This window comes from Lithobates pipiens, unplaced genomic scaffold (assembly GCF_037356315.1).
Source record: "Lithobates pipiens isolate NorthernLeopardFrog02 unplaced genomic scaffold, aLitPip1_a1.2 Scaffold_18, whole genome shotgun sequence".
NCBI classification, from domain to species: Eukaryota; Metazoa; Chordata; class Amphibia; order Anura; family Ranidae; genus Lithobates; species Lithobates pipiens.
In genome coordinates, this window is record NW_027507758.1 from 477507633 (window position 1) to 477529808 (window position 22176).

At 44.1% G+C, this 22176-nt stretch overlaps 1 protein-coding gene across 1 annotated transcript in view; it reads left to right on the plus strand.

The window, feature by feature from the left end:
* Positions 1-3974, plus strand: part of FAM168B (family with sequence similarity 168 member B) — a 34879-nt gene extending 30905 nt beyond the window's left edge. Inside the window, exon 7 of the mRNA XM_077488363.1 lies at positions 463-3974. The gene's annotated coding sequence lies outside the window, so the exon portion shown is untranslated. The remainder of the gene's footprint in view (positions 1-462) is intronic.
* Positions 3975-22176: the final 18202 nt, after the last annotated feature.

Here is a 22176-nt window from a genome sequence, read left to right on the forward strand (position 1 = left end):
ATTACTATGGTGCTCTGTGTCCCGTGATGTACTCGAAGAAAAGGATTTTACAGGTAAGTTGTTTTAGAATCCTATTTTTCCCAGTCTGGAGCTCTTTAACACAGCTCAAAGGATAGATGGAAAATGGCTAATTGCCAGTTCTGCCCGTGGCTTTCTTATATCTGATCTTTTACTGAATTATCATTCCTTGTTCTGCTCTGTGTGGTGGTAGACATCTTGGTATAGGCAGGGCTTTGCTTCCTTATGTTAGATTGTAACACCTCCGTCCCCTGTCCCCCCTGTAAGTGTAGTGTCCAATGGATGGATATATATATATATATATATATATATATATATATATATATATATATATATATATATATATATATATATATATATATATATATATATATATATATATATATATATATATATATATATATATTTTTTTTTCATAGATTAAAAAAACTTTTTTTCTTGCAGGTTTAAAGATGGAAGATATGCAAGCAAGAAAGAGGCTCATTAGTTGGTGCTGAAGCATTCCTGCCTCCAGCAAGAAGTTTCTTCCTTCTGAATTCTCTCAACACTTTGCCTAACACTAATTCAGGATTCGAAGATTTCCATTATTGCATATCTTAACATCTTGGGACTCTAGTGGTTGTCTTAATATGAAAATCCTGTTTTGTGGACAGTCTTGCAATTTTTTTTTTTTAGCTAATTCTAATGATAAAAAAGGGAGTTATAAAGTCATTTCAATCCATATCTAGTTGAATGCATGTTAAAACACAAACCGAAGCTTGCTCAGTTATTGCAGTGACATATGCAAAAAAAACATCATATGCAAAATCCAAAGGAATAGAGATTTGAAGGCCTTTTCCCCCTTTTGGGAGGCCTTCTGAGCTTGAAGCGAGACTAATCACCCAGTGTGTACTTTGAGTGTTGCTCTACCATTTTTTGAAGATTGTTGCTAGTTAAATGGTGCCATGTTTTAAAGAGAAACGTAATCTACTACATCATATAAAAATTGTGTATTTCAGAATATACCCAGCTTCACACTAGAAATACTACACTTTTTTTTTTTTTTTTTTCTTTTTTTTTTTTTTTGTGTTAAATAGGAATAGCTGACTCATTTTGATGTGACCTGCTAGCTGTATGACTAAGAATTCTTAGTGTTAGGATGCAGTGTGTGGCTTTCAACACTATCGGTCTATATCATTATGGGGTACAATTGCCGCCACACAAGTTGGCTGCTTAAACGTGTTTAGTATTGCCTCTGCATTACTTGCAGGTAAGAGATGACACGTTTTGCATTCCACTAACACAGGACCTGCTTCTTATGCTCTCATTCTTTTGATTTAAAGATTGAGAGAGAGAAAAGAAAAACTATGCATCAGGAAATGTGAAGAAAAGGAAGTGAAAGGTGGAGATTGTTTCCCTTTCTGCTCATACGATACAGTAACCACATTTAAATGATTGTTTTATTCATATATATATTTTTTTTTATGCTCACTTTGTGCAGAAGTTTTGTTTGCATTCCACAGTAAATAAATATGCTGGACATTCCTAATTCTAGTGTGCATAAATGAGTCATTAATGAGCTTTGTTACAGTGATTTTTACATTTAGATGCCAGATCATTACTGCTGAGATTTGGGGGGGGGGAAACTTTGCAGTTACTAAGTAGTAAAGTATTATCTAAATATCGCCAGTTTTTTTTTTTTTTTTTTTCCCTGTAGCTTCCATCATTTTTGTGTGGGGTCACATTGTGTTCAAGGGGACAGATGCACTTAACATCCACTTTGGTCCTAATCTATACATCCTTTCAGTGTTGCCGAAAGACAATATTTAGGCAAACGTTTAGAAATGGGCATTTTATGGATCATCCTTAAAGGTTTTAATTTCTTTGGTATTCTTCCTATGTCAGTTCTGTCTGGTAGGCTGGCTGTATGAGCTCTGACTGGATATTAAATGGCATCCCACATATTCCATGTACCTGTGAGGTTTTCTTAGAATTCAGTGTTCTGGACAAAGCATGACTTTATCCGGTATCTAGGTTCCCCCTTTACAGCATACAGATGCATACCCCTTTAACATGTGTGGGGATTTATAGCACAGTAATATAAAATTCTACCCGTTAAATCTGAAACTGTCCACTGCACAATATATAATGGTAAGGAGGGAGAGGTGTGTAAAAATAACCTAGGAGATCTCAAAAGGGTTTTATTATGGGATGGAAATAGTTTTCTTTTCTTTATATTTTTAAGTAGGACTTGGCAGATGTGTAGAATTTTTTTTTTTTTTTTCCCCCCGAACCTTCAGAATGTTCACATGCCCTGCAGGTGTATACATCTTTTTGTTCTGCTATATCTTGTGTGCTCCAATACCCAGCTTGTGGCATTATTTGGATCCATCTCTATTGTTGTACGGAGCTTTATGGTCCTTTTATTCCGCTGCACCCATCTTCCACCCAGCTAGATACGGCTCTGACTTGGAACTCCTTTTCTTCCACATTTACTAAACTAGTGAATATCACATGTTATACTTGCTATCTTTATTATGAAGCATGTGGTGAGGCAAGTCCAACAAAACAGCAGTTTTAAAATACTGCCAGAGAATATTCATATATCATACATTTATTGAAGTACTCTTTTCATTTTGTGGATGGTAGACATTGGATCCACATTGCCTCAATTGCTGCAGGATTTGTAAGCTAAAACAAGGGGTGTCAAAAAAATCAGCTTTTTGCTACATTTTGTACTAAATGTAATGCTTTAAATATCTATTTTAATGTAATTCCTGTGTTACTAGTTATATGCTTTGAGAGAATGTCCTGCATAATCTATGAAAACTACATATTACTGCACAGTATTCTCATGTTTAGTGATGAACACCATTTATTGCCATTTTTGGGTGGGAATTAATTTAAGTTACCTGATGGGTGGAATCATCACTGTCGCCAGAGCCCTACTATGGACATCTGTGAACCTTGCTCAATTAGAGTGCCATAAACTATGCAATCTAATTGAGCAATCCACTTTAGCTCTTCCAACAGTTATAAAGCCTACCTGAGTAGGTACAAATTGAGTGGATGGTTTAGGTAGGGCTATTCCATCGTTTTGGAAGATCTAGAAGATTAAATGGCGATTGGAAGGTGTTTGGTCAGCTATATTGCTCCTATTGCTGTACTTTTCTGATGTAATGAATGGCTGACCAGCAATTCTCTGGGAACAGCCAGGGTAGAATGAACTATACTTTATAAAACTGAGCACTAGACAGCAGAACATTACACACAAGGTCACCTAAGCAGCCTGTAGCCAATGATATATTACTACCTATGTATGAAATTCACCTCCAAAAAGCTGCCATTTTATTAAATGAGTAATTTCTGATTTGCACCAGTGGGTTCAGTTACATTTATTTTGGCAAAGAATCAGTTTTTATTCTTTATTATACATGAAGCACAGTTTATTGCTTGGAATAGCCCTATGGCAGGGTAGTCTGGCTCCAAATAAGCATACGTTTTAAAAAGACCCAAGAAAAGCAAGTGGCACTTCTGTCAAACCGTAAGTACAAACGGGGTCAGCCCAATATGGTTGATGCAGACTATTTGGCCACCTTGTCAGCAAGCGTGAGAGCATGGAATCGCATTGGTCATGGATTTTATTTTATTTTTCATTTTTATTATTTTTTTAGGCTTTGACATTTTTGTTAGAAATGTAAAATTTTCTTTTACGTGCAGTTTTCATACTTTTTTTTTTTTTTTTTTTTTTATATGTAGATTAATGTTGTCTTCCAAAAAAGTACCATTCTTACATTTCACAAGTTCTCCAATAGTCAGTGGATGGTGTATCCATTCTGAGCCAGTTCAATTATTTATACTTTTTGTATAATGTGATTAGATCAGCTCAGATTTAAATTCTTAAAGCACGTTTATTGTAACAAAAATTGTTATGTATTAATACTGTTTTGAATAAAGATTGACTTTTGTGTTGCTTATGAGAGTTGAGATTTTGTTTTGAGAACTGCTTTTGTAGCTTTAAGGCCAAAGGGGGGCAGCTGCTTTTGAGAATTGGTAGACTGGCCATTCTAAACACTGCCTGCACATAGTGGGGGAGATTTACTAAAACTGGTGCGCACAGAATCTGGTGTAGCTGTGCATAGTAACCAATCAGCTTCCAGGTTTTAAGGGTTGGGTTCACACTGCTATGACATGCGTTCTGACTTTGGGCGCACATGTCATATGATGAGTCTAGATGATTCCCTATGAGAGCCGTCTTAACTAGTCTGACACAAGTCAGTCCAACTGGAAAAGGTTCCTGCTCTATTTTGGTCCTACTTCAACCCATTGCATATCATTGAAGTAGGATCCTTGTCCTAACCATCTGACTTGTGACATCCGACATGGTGATTACAGCAGCAGTAAAAGGAATTTGTCACTGGGATTGTTTTGATTGGTCAAAGGACAAGTCAGACTATCTCAGTCGGAGCAAAATCTTATCCTATTCATTCAACTCTGATGAAAGTAGGACTGATGTTGCAGTGCAAAGTAGGATAACATCAATTGAAAGAATAGATTTAGACTTTAAATTAAGCACAGCTAAGAAAATAAAAAATGTAAAATCACCTGAAAATGGATTCCAAAAAGATATTCATTAAATAACGGAGTTAACATGGTAAAAATAAGTAGCACCGTAGCAATTATGCATAATGACATTCACGACCACTCAATGGGTAATAAATTGGTATATGGTAATACAATCGTTCCAATTCATGGATGACATGATTCTGTTAATGGTAATAATTGATGGTAAAATTTCATATTATGGAATCTCAATCGCATGGTTATGGTGCAGCATAAGGCCTGGGGCTCTACGTGTTTTGTGGAGAATATCCACTCATCAGGAACAGTTACATATGCAGAGGTCTAATAAAACGTGAATTACAAAATGAATAGATGCTGGACACAGAGGGGAGAAAAAGGAGTGAGGGGGAAGAAGGTATTGCCAAATGCTTTTACCTGTGGTGTTGTACCAGTGTGAACCTGGCCTTTGACCAGTGTCAAAGTTTAACTGAACAAGCTGATTGGTTACTATGCACAGCTTCTGTCTGTTTATTTTTCTACTCGTCCGAGTGGTTACATGTGATTGGAGCTTCCAGCAGACCCTAAATGGGCCAGTGTTGCTGTGGTTTCGTGCATACAAACTGGCAGCAACTAATTGCCCACTTTGTGGCCATATCAAAAACGTAAAATAGTATGTATACACAGAATAATCAAAGTTACTGTCTCGCCATCTGGTGGGGTCTTCCTAGGCCAAAAAACACAGTAAAATTGAAACCAGAGGTACATATCAGTACAGTGGTTTCACTGGAAGACCAACAGCAGTGTAACCAGGTTATAGATTAACTTTGAGATCAATATCAAAAGGCATCATTTTGCCATTAAAGACCTAGAACGATTCTCCAGTTGCTATTTAAAATCAAGGACCGACAACGTTGCCTTTAAAACCACTTGCTCCTGGGATAGCACCACGCTGACACTCGTGCAGTTGCCAACAATGCGTTGACACTAAGAAACCATAGGATAATCAATCCAGGGTAACCTTACCAGCCCATGGTTAATTAAGGCCTGAGTTCAGGCAAAGATTATAACAGTTTACAACCAGCAAATTTAAGTGACACTATATTGGTTTACCTGGGATTGGATACATAGGACTTAAAGTAGCCACTTGGCTATAGGGAGTGCTTTGCCCACAGTTAAATTATGATATAAGCCCTTTAGTGTAGGGGCAGTGCAAGTTCATGAGCGTCACCCTATGGATAATGGACTGAGGCTGAAGTCCATTGATTATACATTGGCTGCTGCACGCTCCTGTTGTGTACTTGGATACCTTTTAGTGTCCTCTTGCCCTAATTGGTAAATCTGCTATGGGGTAGCTTGTATAATATAATTTTAACAAATGCTCCAAGGAGTGCAGTAGGCAAGCGTGTTTGGTAACCATTGATTCAAAATAGAACTTTCCATTGTAACTAGAGCCTGGGTTGATTAGTCCATAATCTGTGATTTCCCTAATCGTCTTTCAGGACAGCCACTATGAGAGCTAGACTCCTCCTCTTCCTCTGGAAACACTGCGACAGCCCATAAATTCTTATTTCCCCTGCCGGACCTCCGTTATTAGTGTTTCCTCTGGCGGGGAGACACTGTGCAGGGACCAGGCCGATCAGTCGGGGAGGCTGTGGCCATTCTTTTCGTCAAGAACCCGGTTGAAAGAAGCAGGGGCTTCATTAGGAGAAAGCTGGGTTCAAACCGTTCGGATGTTCGGTCTACTTATCTCACCAGGTGTTGCCACCCCTTCCTAGTCGAGCGCGTCTACAGGGACACAGCTGGCAAGCCGTTCGAAAGATTTCCCTGTACAAGGGTACAGTCCGCCCTTTTTTTCTTTGAACCGAGCGGGCCGGGCGACGTCGTTTCCAGCAGAAAACGAAGGCTTGACCTCGAATACGATCGACTTCCGGGTCGTGGAGCTGATAGGAGGGCCAGGCACAAGCTGGAGATGAGTTTGGTACGCGCACAGGCAGCGTGAAACTCTAGTAAGCAGCCACCTGCAGTCATGTCGGAAGCTGAGGCTCAACCAACAGACACGATCTCCAGCATTCCTAAGGTAAGAGCACCCTGGGGAGGGGTACTCTCTATCTAGGATCCCCCCACCCCAATGTATGGCTCTAGTGCACTCCCAGGGTTGTATCCCGAGCTTTGTATTGACTTTTTCTCTCTTCTGTTTTTTTCCATTTTTACTTATTTCAGAAAGCTACGGAAAAAACTAAGTCTACGCATAGCTCTAAAAAAAAGTGTGCCTCCTGTAGGGACATTTTAGGGGAATCTTGGACAAAAGTGTTGTGCAAAGGCTGTATAGATTCCCTCGTTAGGGAAAGGGAATCTGAACAGGAGTCAGGACTAGCAGCTTCAGTCAAAGAGCTCTCGGCCACCTTCTCTGCTTTTAGATCCCTTTTTGAAAAATTTCAGCTTCCCACGGGTCCAGCTCCCCAGGATACAACCCCACCTCTAGCACAGTTCAGCTCCGGTTCAACCTGCTACTACAGGGGGGGACAGAGGTTGCAGGCCCTTCGGGGACAGGAAGGGAACTTCCAGACAGTTCCTCTTCCGATTCCCAGGAGGGGGAGGACCAGGACGGGGGGTCCAGGAAAGCCTCCAGATATAAATTATCCCTTGATGAGGTAGAGGACCTCTTAAAAGCGATTTATACAACCCTCGGTATCCAGGCGGATAAGAAGCCCCTAACCCTTCATGACCAAATGTATTCGGGTTTAGGGGAACCAAAGAGAAGGGTGTTTCCAGTGCATGAAGTTCTAATGGAAACCGTTAAAAAGGAGTGGCAGGATCCTGAAAGAAAGCCCTTTTTATCTAGATCCCTCAAAAGAAGATTCCCATTTTCAGAGGACCTGGCATGCCTTTGGAATAAAAATCCCAAATTAGATGCCGCTTTCTCCCATGTCTCCAGACACACAGATTTGGCGTTTGAAGACATAGGGCCCTTGGCAGATGTCATGGACAAAAGGATTGACTCTCTGCTTAAGAAAACGTGGGATTCGGCTATCGGCAATTTAAAGCCTGAAATGGCAGTTACGGTTGTGGCTCGCAATTTAGAGCACTGGCTCTCACAGATCCAACAACATATTGAGGCAGGCACAGATAAGGAAACCATTCTGTCATCCTTCCCTACTATGCTGCGAGGGATCGCTTACATAGCAGATGCCTCTGCTGAGTCCGTCCGCATGTCTGGCAGAACGGGGGCTCTAGCCAGTTCGGCCAGAAGGGCCCTCTGGCTAAAAACGTGGCCAAGGGAAAATGCCGCCCAGATAAAACTGTGTGGGATACCGTTGACGGGGGACCTCCTTTTTGGCCCAGGGCTAGAGACTGTTCTAGAACGGACAGCGGACAGGAAAAAATCCTTTCCTCTTAAACGGAAAACCCCCGTACAAACAAAAAAGGGGTTTCGTCCGCAAGGGCGTAGGGAAACCCCTAAACCAGAGGGGAAAAAGAAAACCTGGCCCCAAAAAGGCAGGGTAAGAGGAGGGGCGATTTTTCGCCCTCCTGTCCAGCCCCGTAAAACCCAGTGACATTCCAGCTACAGTGGGAGGAAGACTGGGGGCCTTTCTCCCACAGTGGGAGACAATATCCCCCAATCAATTTATTTTAGGGGTAATAAGAAGGGGGTACCTCTTGGAATTCTTAAGACCACCCCCTCAAAGGCTCCTTGTCACGCATCTACCCAGGTGCATGGTAAAGGCCGAGGCCTTGCTGGAAGCTCTGAGGGAATTGGAGAATCAGGATGTTGTTCTCAGGGTCCCAAAAGCAGAAGAGGGAAGGGTGTTTTATTCTCATGTCTTTGTTGTAAAAAAACCCGCAGGAAAGTTCAGATTGATTCTGAACTTAAAGCCCCTGAACGCTTCAGTGACATACAAAAGATTCCGCATGGAGTCGATCTTTTAAGTAAGGGCTCTTCTACCCCGCAACTGTTTCATGGTATCTCTGGAACTAAGGGACGCGTATTTACACATCCCTATAGCGGAGGCCTCGCAGAAGTTTCAACGCCTTGCCATAGATTTAGGGGGAGAAGTAGTACACTTTCAGTTTCAGGCCCTGCCATTCAGGCTATCCTCTTCACCCCACATTTTTACCAAGGTCCTGGCAGAAGCCATGGTCTTTCTTCGGCTCCAAGGGATATGTATAATAGCCTACCTGGACGACCTGCTCTTATTTGCAGCATCCCCAATACAGTTGGTCAAGGATCTCGATCTAACCAAAAGGGTCCTTACAGACCTGGGGTGGCTTCTGAACTTGGAAAAGTCCAGCCTGATCCCCTCACAACAGATCTCCTATCTAGGTTTCCTGTTGGACTCAACACTGTTGAGAGTTTTTCTGCCAAGAGAGAAGGTACAAAAGCTGGACAGAGCGGTGGCCTCTCTTCAGAGCAACCAGCTGTTTTCCATAAGGGTTCTGATGTCAGTATTGGGTCTCCTTACATCCACCCTCCCAGCAGTGCAGTGGGCAGGGCTACATTTTCGTCCCCTACAGACCTTTGTCCTAGGGGTGGGGGACCACAGTCAGGAGGCTCTAGACACCCTAGTACATATTCCACACCAAGTAAAGAGATCCCTCTGGTGGTGGAGGAAAGTGACGTACCTGTCGCAAGGGCGTCTGTGGCTCATCCCGGTTTCTCGGGTAGTTACCACAAATGCAAGTGGAAAAGGCTGGGGGGCACATTTGGGTTCCCTTTTAGCCCAGGGCACTTGGGAGGATGGCGAGTTAGCTTGATCGTCCAACTGGAAAGAATTAAGGGCAGTGGGACTAGCCCTCAGATTCTTCAAAAAAGAGCTCCGGGGTCACCACATTCAGGTGCGGTCGGACAACTCCTCCGCAGTGGCCTATTTAAACAAGCAGGGTGGCACGAGAAGCGGAGCCCTGTTGTCTTTAGCAACAGAGATCCTGAGCTGGGCCGAGACCTACACCCTTTTGCTCTCAGCAGTTTTCCTGAGAGGAGAGAAAAACGTGGTAGCAGACTTTCTCAGCTGAAAGAGGCTGAGGGAGTTCCACTGGGTTCTCAATCAGGAGGTTTTCAATCTCATAATAAAGAGATGGGGGCCTCCGGTGACCAGAGGAGAAGGGATGGAGCGGAGCACCAGGAGGTAGGCTCGCTCTGAGCGTCTCCATCCCTCCCCGCCCTATGGAATCCCCGCGTACCATCGCTCCCCCCCCCCCCGCCACGCGGTGACAGCTGAGCGGCGAACAGACCGGTCACCCCCCTCCAATCCATGCGGAGGGGAGCCGGACTGCGCTCGCAATTCGCGCCAACTCCTCCACAGCCTACCGTTTAGCCTGGGAGTGAGGCGACTCGTTCCCCCCGTCAGAAGGAGATCACGCTGCGCCTCTGCATCCAGATGCCGGCCCAGGGCCCCAGGAGACGAAGAGGCGTGTAGCACAGCGGGCCCCCGCCACACGCAGCACACACAGAAGACACACCAGGTCGCAGGTCAGACGTATTCCCCGAGACAAAGATGAACAACGTACCAGCCCTTCACAGCAAAGCGAGAGACACGTCCTTATGGTAAGGGATTGTAAGGTCTGACACTGGAAGAGGCCGGCCCCTGGATCGGATCGCTGCAAACCAACAAAACGTGAGTTAAGCTTGGGAGTGAGGGGTGCTTGACCCGGGAGAAGTACAGCAGACCTGTGTGAACTCTGTGAACAGTGAATTGCGACACACGGAGAGGTGCTCAGTAACTATAAGACGCAATAATATAGACTCTCTTTCTTTCTTCTTTTGGGCATGCACGAGGAGCTTACTTGAGGGAAGGCATGAAAGTAGCCCTGGAAAGACTTTAAAAAGATTGCTATAAACCCGCCCATATTTAAAGGCTCTGTATGCGTTAAGAGAGCGCATAGTAGTATTATTAGAGGGGGGTCTGTCTTTATAAAGCCAAAGCCAAAAGCCCTGGAGATTCGCTCAGTCAGAAAAGGTGTAGAGGTGCGTATGCCCTCCGAACAGCGAACCAAGTTGTACGCAACACCAACCCCCTGAGTTAATGTTTGGACGGAGGAGACTGGGTCTGTGTAGAGGACCGGCGGAGATGCGTGAGCATTTGGAGCGGTGGCTTGGGTCTCATGTGGTGCTGTCTATAGTTTGTAACATAAATACCTGCGTTAGTATCTGTGACAAACATTAGGGTAGGGGTATAAACGGAGACATCATTACATTCTGGCCCCCCGACGTACTGAGAGGGGAGGAGTAGAGCTCTGGAAGCACCCCACTTTGACAACGAGTACCCTAAAGTACCCTAAAGTTTGACTCTATTGCAGGGGAACGTCAGAGGATGAAGAACTTTAATTAGTGTAAATAGGGGCTCGCAAATAGCCCCCGGTTAACAGCACACCCCCCAACTTGACTCTGCAGTATTTGAGCCCAGATTTTTACCACCTGGATTGTGCCTGGAAGGAGGGTAGCAAACCTGGAATAGAGAAGCCAAGCAGGTACCATGGTAACAGGCGGAGAAGTGTCGCTCTGAAGGAAGGAGAAGGGGACAGGACACTCTGGTGGCAGGAGATGGTTAAATGGATAAAGACACTGTAGACAACTAGTATTACTGCCATTCTTGCAGTTTTAAGTCGGAATATATATACTTTGTAGATACTCCGCTTGTGCCCACCTGTGTAGATAGACAAAGGGACAAAGACTGGGCAGACAATTACCATCACTCAAAGTGGTCTTCCCGATTTTTCTGCCCTCCTTTTTGTTTGGTTTCTGTTTTACCTACCTTGTTTTACCTACATATATATTTTGTATTTGTATTTGAATCGGGACATCTTTGGAAATTGTTCAAAGGGCCTATGTAATCCATTGAAGTAAGGGGGTTCGAGGTCCGGTAGTAGGAAGTGGAGACGTGGATAGTGGAAGTTAGACCAAGGCAGAAACTGATCAGAGTGTCGGTGTCCCCCAAAACTTCGGGTATCCACGGCTGTATCCCTACCCTCACTGGGTAAGAGGGATAGGAAGGAGGGAGATCCGGCTAATAGGTCTACGGGGAGGGACACTCTGGTCTAGTTGGTTGATTGAAGGGGGCATGTTTATCCTGACTTCACTACCCTTACTCCCGACCTGACACCTCCGTAGACCCCCAGATAGATTAGAGGGGAGAGGGGAAGTAACAAGTGGTAGGCCTCGGTCATAAAGATAAGATAGATAGGAGGAGACAGAGGGCGAGAAGGGGAGCAGGAGAGGTAGAATAGAACTGGGTAGACCTAAAGGGAAGAACGAGAGGGAAAACTAAATCAAGTAAAAATATGTCGCCGGTGCCCAGCCCAGGGGGTATCCAGCGGTATATGGCAAGCAATTCCAGCATATTAGAGGAAGGCCCGAGCAGCCCCAAGTCAGGAACAGCGCGGAGATCAGGACTCAATAGGCAGAAGATATCAGAAGAAAGTAAAGGGGGTAAGGTAAATGGAGCCAAGATGGGGGGCTTGAAGGAAGTATGTACCCCCAGCCATAATAATGCCAGACCCCAGCAGGAAAGGGAAGAGATAAGAGCAGCAGAAGAGGACAATAGAGGGGAAGGGACGCTGCAACTTATACCCCAGGGGGAGGAGGTACTCCCAATAAAGGTAATGCTAGCGGAGATGTTTGCCAAAATGGAGGAGTCATTAAAAGCAGAAATAGCAGGAGTAAGGGCAGACATAGGTCAGGTCCTCGGGAGAGTGGAGGAAATAGAGGTAAGATTAGACAATCAGGAGCAAAGGTTGAATGAGATAACAGAACAAATTTCCTCTCTTCAGATAGCGAACAGAAACCTCCAGTATAAATTAGAGGACCAAGAGAACCTGAGGCAGAAGGAAGAACGTACGCATTAAAGGCCTCCCAGAGAAATATAGGACTGGGGAACTAGGGGGTATAGTACAGCAGATATTTAACCCGTTATTGGAGAGAGAGCTCACTGACACCTTAAAGATAGATAGAGTCCACAGAATTACTAGGCAGAGGGTAGTAAGGGAGGAATCCCCTAGAGATGTGATAGTCAGGTTCCACTACATGGAAGAGAGAGGGTTAATAATGGAAAAACTGAGGACAAGGGCAGGGGTGACCTTTGAAGGCGCAGAATTGCAGGTGTTTCCCGACCTTGCAACAGAAACGTTGAAGAGAAGGAGATTATTAAAACCCCTTACACAACGGATGTTGGCAGAAGGAGTATCCTACCAATGGGGCTTCCCAGCCTGCCTGAAAGGGAAAAAAGAGGGCCGCTCTGCAATTCTGCGATTCCCCGAGGATTTGAATGGGTTTTGTGAAAGGTTGGACATAGCACCCCCCCAGTTACCAGGGTGGGAGGAAGAAGAGAAGGACACTAGGCCCATACAAAGGGATCTAAGATGGAGGAGAAGGAGAGGAGCAGAGTCCAATCCAGAGGGGGATACCCTAAGATAACGTAAAGATAGACCCAGAGAAATGAAAGGAGGAAGGAAAGAGACATGGGGAAGAGGATTGTTAAAGAGAAGGGAGATGCGGGGGGAGGGAGGAGGGGGGGAGGGAGGAGATCCTTGGAGAGCCACCGGTGTGAGACCCCGGGTAAATATGGGGAGGAGAGGACACCAGCGAGATATGTGTCAAACCCATAAGAGCAACAAGGAAAAGGGAGGACTCCGACCAACCTTTTTAGGGGTATTGTTGCGGAGTGGGGGTGGGAAAGGGTTGAAGGGCTGGGGCTACAAGGGCGGGGGGGATCTGGGGGGGTTTTTTCTTTTTTTTTTTTCCCTTGCCGCTCTCTCCCTCCCTCTCAACCCCCAAAGGTGCATGCCTCTGGGTCAGCCTACGTGAAGCTCCGATCCCCGGTAACAGTGATCAATGGTGGTAGTTAACGTAATATCGTACAACGTAAGGGGATTAAACACGAAAGAAAAAAGGTATAAAATAAATAAAGAACTCCAATTCTTGCGTGGTAATGTGGTCTGCCTCCAGGAGACACACATCACTAACGTATCAATGGCAAAATTGACATCATTGCAATTCCCACTTTGGTTTTACGGGGACACGCCATCAGCCCACTCAAGAGGGGTGGCCACGGGGTTTGATAGATCTACTAGATTCGAAATAGAGGAGCGTTTGGCTGACCCGGAAGGTAGGTACCTATTTTTAAAGGGTAAACTGCTTGGCATGAAATGTACAATAGTGAATATTTATGCCCCCAATAGAAACCCAGATAAGTTCCTAAAGAAGGTACTAGAGAAGGTAGAGGGATTCAGAGCAGGAAAATTGATTATAGCAGGGGACTTGAACTGGACCCTAAACCCTAAACTGGATAATTCGGGGGGCTGTACCCGGGTGCCAGAGCGGAGATATAGAGCTCTGAGGAAAACTTTGGTCAATATGCAGTTAATGGATACATGGAGAATATGCCATTTAAAAGAGAGGGATTACACTCACTTCTCAGCACCCCATAACTCTTTTGCAAGATTGGACTATATTTTAGTAGAGCATCAACTAGTGACGAACCTCAAAAAAGCAGAAATAAAACCAATCACACTATCAGATCACGCCCCAGTAGCAGTACAACTCGAGGTACAGGGAGAGAGGGGGGCAGAGAGAATATGGAAATTAAATGATTCACTAATACAGGACCAGGACATTATCTGCAAGATTGAACAGGAACTGTCGTGCTTCTTCGAGTTAAACGACACACCAGATATTCCTCGAGCCACACTATGGGAAACACATAAGGTAGTCACAAGAGGGCTCCTGATCAGTATCGGATCGGGGAAAAAGAAGGAGAGGGAGAAACAAAAAGTCCAACTATATAGAGAGATTAAGGAATTAGAGCAGAAAACTAGACCAATGGGGGTACGGGATAGACAGGAGTTAATAGAGAAAAAGAGAGAACTGGAAGATACCCTAGAACAAGAAAGAGAGTCAGCATTTCATAAAATAAATAAAGAAAGATACCAATGGGGAAACAGGTCAGGCAAATGGATCTCAAATAGAGTGAAAGAATACAAAAATAGGACCCACATCCCAATGATTAAAGATAGAGGGGGGGGAGAAGCAGTTCTCCACCCCAAAAATCGCAGAGAACTTTCATGCCTTTTATAGTAAGTTGTATAATATAAGGGGGAAAGGGGGCGATAAGGGGGAAAGGAAAGGAGCAGTAGAGGAGTATCTGCGAGGCTTGGAGTTCCCAAGAGGGGAGTTGGAGGAAATGGAGGCCTTAGAGGCCCCCATAACAATAGAGGAAGTGGAGAGAACAATTAAAAATACCCCCCTAGGAGGAAGCCCGGGCCCCGATGGATACTCTATTCTATATTACAAAAAATTCCAGAGACAATTAGCGCCGAAACTTTGCGATTACTTTAATGCAGTAGGAGCAGAGGAGAAGTTTCGGGAGGAGGCCCTCTGTGCCCACATAACACTGATTTTAAAAGAGGATAAGGACCCAGCAGCTCTAGAGAGCTACCGTCCGATCTCTCTCTTAAATACGGACATAAAGATCTTCGCAAAAATAATCGCGGATAGATTAAAAACCCTCCTCCCGAGATGGATCCATCCAGATCAGGTAGGGTTTGTTCAGGGGCGAGAGGGGAGGGATAACTCTTTGAAGTCCATAGCCTTGATCCAGGAAGTCATCAGGAGAGAGACCCCCACAGTACTGATATCGGTAGATGCCGAAAAGGCCTTCGATAGAGTGGATTGGGAGTTTATATATGAGACGTTAAAATATATGGGACTAGGAGAGAAGATGATGAAATGGCTCAAAGCGTTATATTCACATCCGACAGCTAGAGTCCGAGTGAATGGGTCCCTGTCTCGCCCCCTGGAATTGTTTAATGGGACGAGGCAGGGGTGCCCCCTCTCGCCGATTCTATTTGTGATTGCCTTAGAACCTCTCCTGGCGGCAATCCGGAGGAACCAGGATGTCAGAGGTATCCGAGTGGGCAAGAAGGAGTACAAAGTCTCTGCATTTGCAGATGACGTCTTGCTATATACAGTCAACCCAAGAGTAACAATTCCAACCCTCCTAAAAGAGTTCAAACAGTATGGGCGATTGTCCAACTTTAAAATAAATATGACCAAGTCGGAGATTTTAAACCTGAATCTATCAGAGGAAAATCAGACAGCACTAGCCACCCACCTCCCATTTAAGTGGTGCAAAGCAGAACTGTCTTACTTAGGCATAAAATTGACGGCACAAGTATCCAATCTATATGCTGCTAATTACATACCCCTGCTGAATAAAATTAAAAATAATTTAAATAAAATGAGATATAAAAGACTGACTTGGATGGGGAGGATAAACGCAATTAAAATATTCATTTTGCCTTTAGTAATCTATACGTTCCAAATGATCCCAGTCCCCTTACCCTCAAGTTACCTCAGAAAATTAAAATCTATGATAACAGCCTTTATATGGGCACGTAAAAACCCGCGAATAGCCTATAACGTCCTAGTGAAGGAGAAAGATAAAGGAGGTGTAGCACTGCCAGATTTCCAAAAATACTACGAAGCCATAGTCATTTCAAGGATAGCTGATTGGAACCATAATAAGCAAGAGAAGAGTTGGGTAGAGTTGGAGGGAACACTAAGCAGCACGGAGTTGATAAAGATGATATGGATACCCCCCCAATATAGGGACTTAGGGCTTAGCACGAGCACTTTAACAAGACACACTTTAAAAATTTGGGATAAAATCAATAAGAGGCACAATTGGCACTACAATTCCCCTTTAATGTCACTTTTAGACACAAATTATTTTCTTCCAGGGAAAGAGGAGCGTTTATATTTTAGTAGGTGGGCAAAGAGAGAGAGGAAATAACAATAGCGGAAGTGATGAAAGGAAATAGGATAAGCACTTTTAGTGAAATTATACAAGAATGGGGACAGAAGCCATTAGATAGATGGAGATACACGCAAATCGCACACTTTATCCAAGGGCTTCCACAGCCGTTGAGAGGAAATACACTACTTAGACCATTAGAAAAATTATTTAAAGAAGCACAATGTTTAGAGAAAAGGGTTTCTAAAGTTTATAAAATATTAAGGCATGAGGCAGACTCTGAGTTCCCAGCATATTTAGGGAAATGGGAGGAGGAGATTGGCCCATTAAGAAATGACGAGCACAGGGGAAAAATAATTAAAATGACCCACTCACTTCCAAGAGACGTCCAAACGGCTGAAATGTCCTTCAAACTATTAGCGAGGTGGTACTGGACCCCCCAAAGAGTACAGAGGTTTGGAGAAGACATCCGGGTTTTTTGCTGGAGGGAATGCAAGGCACCAGGGACTTTTAAGCATATATGGTGGGATTGCCCCAAAATAGTCCCTTTCTGGGAGAAGATAATAGAAATTATATTTGTAGTCACAGGGGAAAGGATTGAAAAATCCCCATGGAAATGTCTGTTCCACGATACAGAGAAAGGGATCACACAATATAGAAACACACTGGTCCCAGATCTGTTGAATGCAGCAAAATCCCTGATCCCAACTCACTGGAAAACCATACAGGTCCCGACAATATCAGAATGGGTGCGGAAAGTAGAATACAAAAGGGTAATAGAGGAGTCTATACAGAAACTGGAGGAAACAGGGCAAAAATACCAAGGGAAATGGCAACAATGGAGAACTTTCTTGAAGGAGGATGGCCTTAAGAGGTGTGAAGGGAATGGGGAGAGGAATAGAAGGGAGAGGCAAGGGGGGGGGTTTTGCCCTTTTTTTTTTTTTTTTTTTTTTTTTTTGGGGGGGGTAAGGTTAAGCAATCGGATGTGAAATACAATTGTAAAGTGTGATAATGATATAAAAGATATCTGTATTTAATACATACTGTTTAAAAAAAAATGAAAAATAAAGAATATATATATAAAAAAAAAAAAAAAAAAGAGATGGGGGCCTCCAGAGGTGGATCTTTTCGCGTCCAGAAACAACGCAAAAACCCCCTGTTTTTTCTCCCTAAGAAGGGGAGAGGGAGCCTTAGGGGTGGACGCTTTGAACCAGAATTGGCACTTCAGAACTTGCTATGCCTTCCCACCTCCAGCATTGTTGCCAGCAGTTCTGAGAAAGTTTCAAATGGAAAACACATCTCTTATTCTGGTGGCACCGCATTGGCCCAAGAGAGCATGGTTCTCAATACTGAAGCAGTTGGCGGTAGAACCTCCCCTACTCTTGCCCCCTCGGGACGATCTCCTCTCTCAGGGGCCAGTCCTCTGCCCACGAGTACGCCAGTGGAAGTTAGCGGCCTGGCTACTGAGGAGGGTTTATTAAAATCTAAAGGATTTTCAGAGAGGCTAGTTTCTACCCTCCTGGACAGTAGGAAAAAGGAAACTCGCCAGATCTATGAAAAGGTCTGGTTACGTTTCAACAAGTGGTGCGCAGAGAGCTCTTTCCCAGTACGGAGCTCCTCCGCAGTTTTGGAATTTTTACAATGTGGGGCAGATAAAGGCTTATCCATTAGTACCCTTAGGGGTCAAGTGTCAGCCCTCAGTGTTTATTTGGAAGATCATTTGGCTGCCAACCCGTGGGTAGTCAGGTTCTTTAGGGCCCTGTCCAGACAGAGACCGGTCCAGGGTCTGTCCTTTCCCAGATGGGATTTATCCTTAGTTTTACAACGCTTAACTGGACTCCCCTTTGAGCCTTTAAAAGAGTGTTTTCCGAGAAAACTTACTCTGAAGACAGTGTTTCTGGTAGCAGTGACAACTGCCAGGAGGGTCAGTGAGATGGAGGCCTTATCAGTCAGGGCTCCCTTTTGCGTTATTTTTCCGGATTGGATCATTTTAAGGACCGATCCGGCCTTTTTGCCGAAAGTGGCATCCGGCTTTCATAGAAGCCAGGAAATTGTTTTGCCCTCTTTTTGTCTCAATCCCTCCGGCGAGAAGGAACTAAGATTTCATTATTTGGATGTTAGGAGATGTATCTTACACTATTTAGAACTGACCAAGACATTCAGAAGGTCAGACTCCTTATTTGTTTTGTTTTCTGGGGCCAGAAAGGGTTGTAAGGCGTCTCAACGCACTATTGCTAGATGGCTCAGAGTAGCCATCGAGCAGGCTTATTCAGTTGCAGGGAAAGAAATCCCAGTGGGTATTAAAGCACACTCTACTAGAGCTATGGCAGCCTCCCAGGCAGAAAGAGCGGGAGCAACGCCAGAACAGATTTGCAGGGCAGCAACATGGTCCAGCTACTCCACTTTCGTAAAACACTACAGAGTGGATCTGGTGTCGGCAGGTGAGCAGGCCTTTGGGCGAAAGGTTTTGCAAGCTGTAGTCCCACCCTAACTGGTAAGTGCTCGTTTATCCTCTCATAGTGGCTGTCCTGAAAGACGATTAGGGAAAATTAGAGTTATGCTTACTGGTAACGTCTTTTCCAGTAGTCTTTCAGGACAGCCCTAGTTCCCACCCGAAAATTGGGGGGGGGGGGTCCTGCAAATGACCAGAGCGCAGCAAGATAATGGTATTTGATAAATATGTTATTAATGTGTTCTTGTGTCTCCCCAGCTGGCGGGAGGTAATCTCGATATAAACTAAGGTCCGGCAGGGGAAGTAAGAATTTATGGGCTGGTGCAGTGTTTCCAGAGGAAGAGGAGGAGTCTATCTCTCATAGTGGCTATCCTGAAAGACTACTGGAAAAGACGTTACCGGTAAGCGTAACTCTAATTTTTAAACAAATAAGCTAGGATTGGGGGACAGGTATACAGCTGTGTGAAAGCGCAGCACTACAGAGCACATGTACAACTGCATGGCAGCAAGTATTCAATCAGTCCAAATAAACCCGCTCACCAGAACAATAGAGGAAACTCCTCGCATCCATTCAGACTTTCACTATAACGATGCCCCGGTATCCCGTGCTTGTCTGCCTCATAGCCTGCAGCTCTCCGTGATCTCATGAAAGGCCATCTATCTTAGTCGTTTTTGTGCATGCTTTCTGGCAGAAGTAAACAATCATTTGATGGGTCAGAGGAACAGCCATGCCTGGGGCCACTAGTGTGAGCGCAACTCATTGATGCTGCTTACGTCAACATGTTTCACCCATGTAACAGAGCTTCGTTTGGACCATAGCACAGTGTTGCTGCATCCAGAGGCAGCATTTAACTGCCTCTGAATGACGCAAACTATCCACACCCATGCAGCCATGTGACTTTACAGTAGAACCTTGGATTACGAGCATAATCCATTCCAGAAGCATGCTTTTAATCCAAAGCACTCGTATATCAAATTGAGTTTCCCCATATGAATCAATGGAAACTCAGATAATTGGTTCCACAGTCACTGCTGGTGTATGCAGTACTGTATGTGGCCAGAGGTGGGGGGGGGGTGGTGCTCTGGAACAGATTGTCTCAGAGTGTCTATATATCCGGCGCCCCCGCACCTTTGGCCAAATGAGGTACTGCACACCCCAGCGGCTTAAATCCTGCTAGTCTTGCGAGACAACGCTTGCAAATTGAGTCAGGATTTTAATAAAATAAAATAGCTTGTATTGCGAAACACTCTCAATCCGAGGTTCCACTGTATCCGTTTTCTTAGGAATCAGTAGCACTGATGGCGTGTGGCCACATTAGCAGGAATCTTAATGTTGTTTTTTTTTTTTTTGTGGCAACTTCAGCTCCCAGCTCTGAAGGAAGGCACAGTGAGGTTACTTGTGCCTACCAGGAGCATTTGGCTTGGAAGGCCTACTTTAAAAAGGTCTTTTGTTTAATTTATATGATTTAATTTCATGCTGATCAAGTGAGTCACAAGGCTTTCCCTTCAGCAGCCCAGGGTACCATCTTCAGGCTGGGTGCAAATGTGCCGTTTGTTATAGTTATTCACTGGTTATTGCTACACATACAGAATGAACTGTAGCAGATAATCAAAGCAGATTTGATCACCCAAATTTGGAGCATTACACTACTAAGAGAAATTAGTTGCTACTACGTGTTTTGTTGTTGTTTATGTGTAGCAATGGCATACAAAGGCAATATTAAAAAAAAAAAATCTGCTACAGACTCACGATATCTTGCTGCAATTAAATTTTTTTCCAAGCAGAATGCTCCATCTAGTGCCCACATGACCACCTTTTCCTAGCTGAATAAAAGACAGCGCCCACCCCCCCACGTGTTCGATAATCCTCCCAAGTGGTCTGTCGCAGGCTAGGAGTCCTGTGCTGATGTGAGGATAGGCCAGGAAAGGAAAATTACTTATAAGTATTTAATAACAATTTTCCATATTCCTAACCATACCTCATGTCGGCACACAATGAGATTTAACTAGCTGAATAAATGGGCGGGAGAGAAAACATGAAAAGAAACACTGACAAACGCAGAAAAGCTTCCAAAGACAAAAATAATTTATTTGTCTCATCCCAAAATTTGCAGAACTTGCCAACTGCATACCTAGCTCGTAAAGTTGAATGAAGGGCTAGCCATCTCTCATATACTTCACTGGCATAAATGCTCCAAAGGCTGTCATCCCACAGTTTGAAGGAGCTTGTCCCCTGTTCCTGAGCAGAAAGGCCCACTTCCTGCATGTCAATCTAATCACCCTGCTGAACCAATAGAAGACTTCTCATGTCTTTGATCTTTGCATGTACACTGTTAGCAACTTGTGTAAGGACCTGAAGTCTTCCTGCTGTATACTCAGTAACTCCAAGCGAATGCTTGGAGGGACTGCCCCCAGGTCTTGCTGGAAACTGGATACCACTTGGAGATGGATGTAGTATCACAAAAAAAAGACACAAAAGGGATCTTTGCAGGAAAATGCTGCAACCTCCAACATCCTTCTGTCTGAAGCAACTTCTGTCAGAGGAACTAGTTTTACTACTAGGGACCGCAATAAAAATTAAAATATTGGAGCAAAGGATGCCTGTATGAGCGCTTTGAGAACCAAGCTTAGGTCCCATGAAGGGAACAAGAATATCCTTGGTGGTCGTATATGGATTACGGCCTGCATGAAGCATTTATTCAATGGAGTTGTATGCCAGACAAACCTCAAGTGCTGATTGTAAAAATGTCTAGAGCTGGCGACACAGGAGAGAAAACTTTTATACAGAACAAACTTGCTTCATATCCTAATATGTAGCGTTCATGGTCTTGTATTCTTTGCCAAGACTTGAACCACCCCTTGGATGAGCCTCCCTGCACCTCTAGTCCGGTTGATTCAATAGTCAGGCTATTAAGAGGCTCACTGGATTGGGGTGCTGCCATTAATGTTGGCATAAAAGATCTTGTTTGACTGGAAACAGGATTGGTGGCGCTGAATGACAACCAAGGCCTCTTCGGCAGGTGGAAAGCACCTGTATGGAATAAACAAGTTCTGTCCAAATCTTCAGAATCAAGGACACTGGAGGAAGACAAACACCAACGGAAAAAACTGAATCCATCTTCTATTTACCTTTTTTACATTGTTACAAATACCGGAATCTGTGTGTTCAGAGGACTCTCTATGAGAACTGCTGCTGGAATGTACCATAGAGCAAATACTAGTTGAGGTACTTATTGTTGGAAAATAATTTGCCTAACTAATCCTTTAGTGGATCCTGCTTTCCCGATAAGTAGACTGCCTTTAACTGGCTCTTCGTCCAGCGAAAAGTTTGTTTTGAATGTAACATGAAAAGAGAGACACTTGGTGGGCAATGAAAGCTACTGCTCTCTTGTTGTCAATCATCGTTACTCTGGCCCCTTG